Source organism: Callithrix jacchus, chromosome 13 (genome assembly GCF_049354715.1).
Source record: "Callithrix jacchus isolate 240 chromosome 13, calJac240_pri, whole genome shotgun sequence".
NCBI lineage: Eukaryota > Metazoa > Chordata > Mammalia > Primates > Cebidae > Callithrix > Callithrix jacchus.
The window spans coordinates 9820811-9829544 of NC_133514.1; the positions used below are offsets into that span (position 1 = coordinate 9820811).

At 44.6% G+C, this 8734-nt stretch overlaps 1 pseudogene; it reads left to right on the forward strand.

The window, feature by feature from the left end:
• Positions 1 to 243: 243 nt before the first annotated feature.
• On the forward strand, positions 244 to 4366 carry LOC128929507 (histone-lysine N-methyltransferase SETMAR pseudogene; annotated as a pseudogene).
• Positions 4367 to 8734: the final 4368 nt, after the last annotated feature.

An 8734-nucleotide genomic window follows, 5' to 3' on the forward strand; every position in this document is an offset into this window, starting at 1 on the left:
ACATAGAGCATCAGGCATTAGAACTGTGGTCAGACGGGGTGCTAAGGAGAATCCCCGTGCAGTTACCTCCTGGGGACACATAGAGCATCAGGCATTAGGACTGTGGTCAGACGGGGTGGTAAGGAGAATCCCCGTGCAGTTACCTCCTGGGGACACATAGAGCATCAGACATTAGGACTGTGGTCAGACGGGGTGGTAAGGAGAATCCACGTGCAGTTACCTCCTGGGCTGATTACATTCAACATGGTGGCCACATCACAGCAGCAGCATAATCAGCTCGGTCAACAGGAATCACAGTACACCGCAGTGCTGCTCACAGGTAGGATTGGAGACCTGTTCTCATTCACTCACGTTTTCGTGCTCCTTCCCCATCACCCAGGTATCTGATCACACTCTTAGACCTGTCCCCAGTTTCTAAAACTCCTCTAATAGACAAAGTGAACTGTATTTCTTCAAAAGTGGCCTCTCACCAATGATGCAGGGGAGATGGCCCAGGATGCTTCTGCAGAGCATAAAATAAGTGTGAGTCTCAGAATTGTCAGAAAATCAAACATCTTTGGAGAAAATGTATCTGTAGTATATCAACTGGTTCCTTCCTTGTACTCTGCACATGAGGAAATTGAGACCTGGGGAGGTGTTCACAAAAGAGAAAGACCCAGCTGTTGGGTCTGATTCTAGAAGTGCCTGGTTTTTCCTCTCTAGAAAGAGCCAGCTGTTGAGTCTGATTCGAGAGGTGCCTGGTTTTTTCTGTCTAGAAAGAGCCAGCTGTTGGGTCTCACTCAAGAGGTGCCTGGGTTTTCCTCTCTAGACTGCTAGCTCTGCAATGCTGGAATATCTCCCCTGAAGCTCTAAAACCTGAGCTTGTGTTCCGTGTGAAGGAGAGGGCAAAGTCACAGTCCTCTGCCACAGGCTGTTCCTGGGCTGCAATCTTGTCAGCTCTTGCCGGGGATGGCTGAGCCTGGGCCTGGAGGGCCACCAGGAGAATGGCAGCAAGGATGGCGAGGGTCCTCATTGTGGCTGGAGTCACCTGCAGAAGGAAGAGCAGGATCGACTGTGTGGGGAGTGAGGAGTCAGCCTGGATTTATAGGTCTGCTGGGAGAAGGGCTGAGACAGATGCTGCAGTGAGAGGAGGTGTGCATGTGATGGGTGGGGGCAGGGCAGCCCTTGCCCTCCAGGTCTTCTTTGTGTTCTGCTGTTTTCCCAGCTTTCCTTGTGGCCGTGAGACTTTATGTTTAGAGTGTCTGGACTGGGTCCAAGCTGACAAGGAGGCTGAGGACCCTGATTTACTTTTCTGTTGGCCATCTACTTGAATATTTTCATTCTGATATTGAAAAACATAAAGAAAACAAAATTTCATTCATTAAGTTGGGGAACAACTGCCTCTTATTTTCTGAAGATGGGCCCTGCCACTCTCTGGAGCCCCAGACCAGAACCCGATATTGTGGAAAGTTAACCAGTGCAGAATTCAGGGGCATTTCCACCCTCAGGGAGAGGTTATAGGGTGTGTAGCCTCCTCCTGGGGCCAGTGTGAAAAGGACAAAATGACTTTTTCAGGCTAAGGCCAAATGAGCTCATTAAGACACTAGGTCAAGAATAAGTAAAACTAAAGTGGGTGTCATTTGTAAAATTTGTACCATTAACATATCTATGTGTACTTTAAGAAATATCAAAACATTTGACATGTCTGTAGCCCTCTTCTAGAATCTTTGATATTGTTTTAAGTATAAAATCTCTTTTTCTTTTCTTTTTTATTTGAGACGGAGTCTCACTCTTTCTCCCAGGCTGGAGTGCAATAGAGTGATCTCAGCTCACTGCAACCTCTGCTTCCGGGTTCAAACAATTCTCCTGCCTCAGCGCCAACCCCAGGAGCTGGGGTTATAGGCATGTCCCACCATGCTCGGCTAATTTTGGTATTCTTTTCAGAGATGGGGTTTCGCCGTGTTGACCAGGCTGGTCTGGAACTCCTGACCTCAGGTGATCCACCTGTGTCGGCCTCCCAAATTATATCTTGAATCATGCAGCCGGAACAACAGGTTGAAAGGGTAACAGGCTCCCATCTGTTCCCTCAGCCCTGCGGTTCTGCTCCTGGAAACCACCACTTCCCAATTTTACACATTCTTCCTCACTTGCTTTTTCCTTCTAATGCTGTGTCTAGTACACGTTGTGTATCAAAACTCAAAGAACATCATTATAATTATGCCCTATACTATTCCAGCTTTTGCACATGACATCACTTTGCTATTTTTATATTATAAAAATATTGTCAAATTGTTATAATCTGTGTATTTCTAAGCTTTGCCGTGACAAGTGTAAACGGCACTGAATATAATTTTATAGTCATCAGCTTGCCTGTAAATGACAATATCTTTGAAATTAGATTGCCAGGTTAAAGATTGTGTCTTAAGTATTTTGAATTTGTTGCTATGTTGTCCTCACTAAAGTTTGTTCTATTTACTGAAAACAAAAGTCACCCCGACTGTTGCCCAGCGGAATTTCTTTTAGAAAGCCCTGGTTGGTGCAAAAGTAATTGCAGTATTTGTATTGAAATTTGCTGTTTGATAATGGAATACATTCTTAAATAAACGTGGTTACATTTTAGACCATTTTAATGACATGTGTCACTTTATGCTTTTTTGCTAGTAACTTACTAGTTGCTGTCTATTTTTTATTTATTTATTTACTTATTTACTTATTTTTTGAGACGGAGTTTCGCTCTTGTTACCCAGGCTCGAGTGCAATGGCGCGATCTCGGCTCACCGGAACCTCTGCCTCCTGGGTTCAGGCAATTCTCCTGCCTTAACCTCCCGAGTAGCTGGGACTACAGGCACGCGTCACCATGCCCAGCTGATTTTTTGTATTTTTAGTAGAGATGGGGTTTCACCATGTTGAACAGGATGGTCTTGAAATCTTGACCTCGTGATCCACCCACCTCGGCCTACCAAAGTGCTGGGATTACAGGCTTGAGCCACTGTGCCCAGCGCTATTTTATATTTATTTTACTGTGGAAATGATCTTAGACAAAATGCAAATTTGAGCAGTTTTTTTATTTTAGTTCAAAACGAGTCATAAAGCAGCAGAGATAACTCACAACGTGAACAACACGTTCGGCCCAGGACAGCACATTTTGACCCACTGCACCACTGCGCTGAGCAGCACACAGGGCCGTGGTGCTTCGGGAAGTTTGCAAAGATGACCTTGAGGATGAGGAGCATAGTGGTCATCCATTGGAAGTTGACCGCGACCAGTGAGAGCATTCATTCAGGCTGACCCTCTTACAACTACACTAGAAATTGCCAAAGAACTCAACATCAACTGTTCTGCAGTTGTTCAGCATTTGAAGCAAACTGGAAAGATGAAAAAGCTCAGTAAGTGGGAGCCTCATGAGTTGACAGAAAATTTAAAAAATTGTCTTTTTGAAGTGTTGCCTTCACTTATTCTATGAAACAACAAATCATTTCTCGATCGGGTTATGACATGTAACAAAAAGTGGATCTTGTACGACAGCCAGAGGAGATCAGCTCAGTGGTTGGACCGAGAAGAAGCTCCAAAGCACTTCCCAAATCCAAACTTGCACCAAAAGCAGGTCATGGTCGCTGTGCGGTGCCCTGTGGCCAGTCTGACCCACTACTGATTCAGCTTTCTGAATCCCCGAGAAACCATTGCATCTCCAAAGTATTCTCAGCAAATCCATGATATGCACCAAAAACTACAACAGCTGTAGCCGGCATCGGTCAACAGAAAGGGCCCAATTCTTATCTACCTAATGCCCAGTGGCACGCCACTCAACCAGTGCTTCAAAAGCTGAACGAATTGGGCTGTGAAGTTTTGCCTCATCTGCAATATTCACCTGACCTTTTGCCAACCGACCACCACCTCTTCAAGCATCTGGAAAACTCTCTGCAAGGAAAGTGCTTTCACAGCCAGCAGGATGCACAAAATGCTTTCCAAGAGTTCACTGAATCCTGAAGCACAGATCTTTACACTACAGAAATAAACCAACTTATTTCTCGTTGGCAAAAATGTGTTGATCGTAATGATTCCTATTTAAATTAACAATGCTGTGTTTGAGCCAGTTATAATGATTTAAAATTCACGGTCCAAAGCCCCGATTACTTTTGTACCACGTAATGCTTACCAAGTGTCATTGCCCTTCCTTCCTGCCCACATGTTCCTCTAGGAATACTTGATGTCTTAGACTCTCTTACAGCTCAATGACCAGTGAGCTCTGTTCTGACCAATAAGAGGTAATCCCTAAGAGGGATACTCTTTAAAATAATGAAGGGAATTTCTGTGTTTGGGTTATATTTTTCGTGATTCTTTTATGTGTTCTTCCTTATTTCTTCTTGGATCATGGAAGCGCTTGGACTTGCACCAACAAGTCTTTTTGCCTTTTTACCACAAAGATAATTCCTTCATATGGATGGAGGAGCAGGAAGATACAAGACTCCTTGGTTCCTGAGGCCACGGTTGTGATATTGCACCCACTCCTGTTTGCCCACATCTGATTGTGTCACGACTTAGGAGAAACATGATCTTACTTTGGAATCCACTGTTTGTTTGGTTTCCTGGTCTTTGTGGCTGAAAGCAGCTGATACCTGCATTATAGAGCTTTCAAAATCATTTCCGACGTGCAAAGTAAAATTTGATATCCCTGTAAAGTCTTGTTTACGTTTTTCATAAAAATTAGGGTCAAAATGATTTAATGCCTAAGAAGCACTTGTATTTATTTTCCCTGAAGTATCTTTTTTTCTACTTTCTTGGCCTTTTCATTTTTTGATTGCTAGCATCTCTTTACATAGTTTGAAATTGACTCTGTCATATGTATTCGAAATAATTTTAGAGTTTGTCATTCTCTATAGGGTTTCTTTTGATGTGCAGTTATTTTTATGTAGATTTAAAATTTATTTGTCAATTTCTGAGTTTTGTGTCTTTCCCACCTACCCTTTTAAAATTCCGTCTTGCATGTGTTCCTTTATGCTCTGTGCTGTGAGTCAGGGTGGCCTCTCCATCTGCTGCCACTCACCCTGAGGGGGCTGTGCCATCCCAGAGAGGGTTTTCTGGATCCATACCAATCAAACATGTGAATGGCACATAGAGATGCCCAGAATATATGTAGAAAACATGCCCATAGATGGAGCTGTTAGATCAGAGAAATTTCAAAGTGACGTGGGGGCCACAAAGGTACTCTGTGTGTTCTATTTCAGCTCCTCTTCTGTTCCACTGTGCTGTGCCTCAGTCCTCCCCAAATACACACATTTCAGTGTAAACACAGAACTCCATTTCTAAAGCCCCTTCTCTCTGGTCTTGCACCTGACTGACTTGTACACGCTAAGAGTCCATGTCTCTTTCCTTCTCAGAGACATTCAGATCCTACTTCTGCACAGGAAGCGCTGGACCCAAGGATGAATCACACTCTTGGGGACCTGTTCTTGCTACAATCTCATGCACCGGTAGACCCAGATGGGTGCATCCTTCTGGCCGTATCATTATCTGTGAGAGCCCAGTCTGTGGAGAGGTCAACAGTAATCCTGGCCACCATTTCCTGAGAGCAATAAATCTCTTTACTCAATAATGAGGATCAATGGGAATTCTGACTGATGGCATCTGCTAATAAACCTGACTTCATCTACATAAAGGGTGTGGGTCAAAAGATGAGATCCCAGGTGTTTCACATGAAATCCCAAAGAAGGGGCTTTCAGAGGCGTATGTCAAGGAGAGCCTGTGATGCTCACATAAGACTCTCAGTCAGCAAATATCCCTGGAGCATCAGCTGCTGTCAGGTTCTAGGCCCAGAACACAAATAGCAAAGAAACTTACAGAAGCCAGCACTGCAGAATTCAGAGAAATAGAGAGTCCAGGGCCTGAGTGAAGTATATGGAATTTGCATCAGCCTTGTTGATCAGTCACTTTTGACTTTGATTAAGGTAAATAATCTATCTAATGTTCATTTCTCTCTTTAATGTATGTTTCTCAAAAAGATTTTAATGGTAACAGGGAGTAAAAGGATTCATGTGACTATGAGTTATTATAACGGATGAGTATTTCTTAGTACTCAATTTGTATTAGCCAATATTACTACAGTAAATATGTATTTTGACAATTCTGTCTGGCCTATAGGAGTTATCCAGCTGATAACACTTCTATGAAGTCACACAATGCTGCCTTCAATCCATCATAAAGGGAAGAACACGTTAGTGTCCTTATTTTAAGGAATACCGTAGTTTGGTCCATAGGATCAATGTGTTGCCTCCAACGATAAAGGTTCGGCATCACCAAAGCTAGGTTGGAATCCCAGGCCCCGTTTCCCAAACCTCTTCATTGCTCCTGGCATGGTTCCCCAGCCCCTGGGCTCAGGACCAGTGTCGATCTGTGGCCTTTTAAGAACTGGGCCACACAGCAGGAGGTGAGTCATGGACAAGTGAGAATTACTGCCTGAGCTCTGCCTCCTATCCGATCAGCAGTGGCATTCGATTCTCATAGGAGTGTGGACCCTACTGTGAACTGTGCGTGCAAGGGATCTAGGTTGTGTGCTCCGTACGAGAATCTAACTAATGCCTGATGATAGGAGGTGGAACAGTTTCATTCCAAAACCATTCCTACCCCCACCCATGGAAAAATTGTCTTTGGCACTGTCCCTGGTGCCAAAAAGCTTGTCCCCAGTCAGTGCCTAACGTCACGTGACACTGTGGAAGAAGTGTCCCCAGTTAAGTGTCTAACTAAAGTTAAGTGACCCTGTGGAGCAGTAGAGGCTTCATGCCCTCCTTGAGGGCGGACAGGACTGGAGCAAGGAGGGAAGTGAGAGAGCAGATTCCAGTGTGGAGAGGAAACATGAAGACGTTCAGTGGGACGCTGTGTAGACTGTGCTCACTGGCAGGAAGGCCGTCAACGTGGGGGACGGCAAGTGGGTTTAGACTGAAATTGTGGATGGGAAGCTTCCTGGAGATGTTCTAGACACAGCTTCACATCTTGAGGATGAGGGCTTAAGAACAGGAGCGGGTGAGTGGAAATGAAAGGGCCAAGCACGCTTTCTGCTGTGCTTCCATGCCTTGTAGGGCTTCGGAACCACACTATGGAAGCCCTACAGTGAGACAGGGATGCTGTGTCCTGGAATAATCACACTTTGAAAACGTGGCCCACCTCTGATTCATTCTTTATGGTTTGATCACGTGAGTGGGTTATTTAAAATGCCTAGTAGGTCTTCAGTGTACATACAGAGCATGGTTTTTAGATAATTATTTCTGGGTCTTATCTGAGGCTGAGCAAGTTGCCCTGGTTGTCTGGAGACCCTCACACCTCTCCCTGCTTTCTCTGTCCCTGGGGTTTGCAGCTGTCATTGCCCACCCTGGGCTGCAGTAGCAGAAGCCACAGGTGGTGCTCCCAGTGGAGGACGGGATGCTCCGTTCTCATCTGTCCGCTTCCCTGGGATTGATGAATGTTTCTCAGCACCTCAGCCTGAGTTCGATTCCATTCTTTTCTGTTGCAACAGTAATTCCTCTAAATTTAGTGGAGGTTGACCCTGCATATTTTTTGTCCCAATGCTATTTTCTTTGCCTAGACTACTGCTTTACTTCTCCTTTTTTCCTTTTTTTTTTTTTTTTTCTTTTTTGAGACGGAGTTTCGCTCTTCTTACCCAGGCTGAAATTCAATGGCGCGATCTCGGCTCACTGCAACCTCTGCCTCCTGGGTTCAGGCAATTCTCCTGCTTCAGCTTCCTGAGTAGCTGGGATTACAGGCACATGCCACTATGCCCAGCTAATTTTTTATATTTTTAGTAGAGACGGGGTTCCACCATGTTGACCAGGATGGTCTCGATCTCTTGACCTCATGATCTATTCGCCTCAGCCCCCCAAAGGGCTAGGATTACAGGCGTGCCTCTTCTTTTTAACTTATTATGCTAATATCTTGTACATTTCAGTTAAAGATATATCATGAATTGTTTTCTTGCTACTACTGGCCAAAATGCCTAGTTTCTTCATTAGAAAGTAGTAATGCTTCACAAAGCCATATTTTACCCGTGATATTCTCCTATGTTAGTTTTAAATGATTTTTATAGGAATGCTGTCATATAGACTAAACACATGGGCTGCCTTATCCCCATTGGTGTCAGGCTTATTCTATGAAGTTTTATAAAAATGTCATTTTGTAATAAGATGTGGTGTTAGACAGGATTACTTAACTGAATCATAATGAAGTTGCTGATCTCCTACCATTTGTTAGGGAGTCTTCTGTGCACTGTGCTCTGACAACGAGTGACACGTGCCGCTCACTTCCTGGAGTAGGAAGGCAAACATTACAGAAAGCAGGTGAAATGTACAGAATGTGAGATGGTGTGAAATTCTACAGTTTAAAATGAGAGAAGGAGGGGATTGAGGTTTCCAGGTGGAACTAGTTGCAATTAAAAATTGAGAAATCAGCGTAGCCTTCAGTGGCAAAGGGAAGCTTTGGCAGAGGCCCCAGGGCCTGGGTTGCAAAGCAGGTGGAGCAGAAGCCCCGTGATGGAGTGAGCCCGGCCCAGTGGACAGTTAGGAGAAATATGCAGAGTTACAGCAAGGACCACGTGACTTCAAGTCAGTGGCAGTCACAGGAACCCAAGGAAGGTTGCCTGGCCATTGCACTCTCAATATTAATATGTGTCCTGCCCTGTCTAAAGAAGAGGTAGAGCTGGGACCATTTCTCTGTCAGACATAGACCCTCTATACAACCTAAGATCTGTATTGGGTCCCCCAGCTGTGCA